Source organism: Corvus brachyrhynchos, unplaced genomic scaffold (assembly GCF_000691975.1).
Source record: "Corvus brachyrhynchos isolate BGI_N302 unplaced genomic scaffold, ASM69197v1 scaffold365, whole genome shotgun sequence".
NCBI lineage: Eukaryota > Metazoa > Chordata > Aves > Passeriformes > Corvidae > Corvus > Corvus brachyrhynchos.
In genome coordinates this window covers 1,320,215-1,321,940 of record NW_008239544.1, presented here as the reverse complement: position 1 = coordinate 1,321,940, position 1,726 = coordinate 1,320,215, and positions in this window count along the sequence as shown.

Genomic DNA, 1,726 nt, shown 5'->3' with positions numbered 1-1,726 from the left:
CTTTTCGTTTATTGGAGACGATGCAGAGAGCAAACCAATCAGTTTATTTTTGTATTTACTCTGGAATTTACCGTTCCAGGCTTGTTTTCCAATCCTGGGTGCTGTTAACACACTCGTGGCTCAGGCAGACCCCACAGCTGTGCGGGAGAGAAGCCTGGATTGAGGTGCCAATGCTGTGCCCTCCCCAGCTCCAGAAGCATGTTGGGAATTGTCACCTTCTCCAGCTCCTGGCTCTGCTGGGGGGATCACTGCTTTTGTGACATCTGTCACGTCACCACCCTGTCCACACCCTCCCAGGAACTGCAGAGACCTTGTGGATCTCACGGAAAGCAAATCCATCTGATAGGGTGGGAGGTGATCTCCCGAACATCCAAAGGGTTGACACCTTCACCAGGAGGGCGTTGGAGGAGGAGATGGCAGCCCAGAGAGACGCAGACAGGAGGCAGAAACAGGAGGCTAGGGAAGCTTTTCCCAAGTGAAACCTGGCTTGGAGAAGGCAGGTGGCCCTCGAGTGGCTTTATCCTCGTGTCTCAGAAAGGAATCCCTCTTTGTTTCCCTTGGGAGAGGACTTCAGGACTCTCTTTCCTGATCTTTGTGCAAAAATGAATGAAATTACTCAAAATCCTGAAACTTGTACAGGGCCAACAGGATCTGCTGAAGTGGCTGGCACATCTGGTTGGAGCCGTGTGGATCACAGGGGCAGAAGTTACTGAGCTCCCTGACCAACACGGAATTTCCTGGTCAGGAGAGCGAAGGCAGTGTCTGAAGGGCTGTAAGCATGAGGCTGATCGGCCTCTCCCTGGATTGGGGGGACAGTGCTGAAATTCCGGGGTCCCACCCTGGCACCTCCTCCTGCATCTTGTGACAGAGAAAGAGCAAAGCCACTTTGCCCATGAATATTGCACGTGGAAAAGCATTTGACCCAGAGCATGGCACTCAGTCACCTCCCGTCAGCCCAGGAAGCAGCTGTCGGTATCGCTCCTCGCATCCTTCCGAGCACCCTCCATGACATTCCAAGCGCGGCTGTGCCGTGTCCCGCTCCCACCCTGCTCCCCAGGGCAGTCTCCCCGCACCAAGTGATGCTTCTGCCTTGCACAGATTATTTTTATCTTCGTTTGCCAATAAAAATCCCTCCCAGTTTTTCTGTTTTCCATCTGACACACGGATTTTTCCCATGTGTGTTTCCTCCTCCCCTGGCCTGGGGCAGAGGGAAGGGAGGATCCCGGATCACCTCATGCCAGAGGAATTTTCACGTGCTTTTCCACCTCAGGTGAGAGAGCCTCCAGGACAGTGTTAGGGATGTTCCCTGGGCCGAGGAGACACGTGTCCAAGCAGGACACCCCAGAGTGGCAGAGAACCACCCCATGATCCCGAGGATCTGCTTGCCAGTGCCTTCGCCTCCGGGCACCAGCTCTGCTTGGGAATTAGTCAGCAGGATCAGTGGGCAGACAGGACTTCTAATTCATTACCCCAACTCTGAGTGACTGTGGGACAATCTATGCCCAAAATCCTGTCCGGGGGACCTGCTTTGCTGCTCGTGGTGAGGGGGATCGGCAGGTGGCTGAGGTACAGAGAACAGGACTGTGGGGGTTGTTTGGGAGGCCAGAATAAAGGCAAACCCCCGTGCCTGCGCCGGCAGAGGGGCACAGCCAGCTTTGGGTGACACGAGTTTAACACAGGTGAGACACTCGCTCGGGGGTCTTAGCGCTTACAGGTGGGCGTTTTC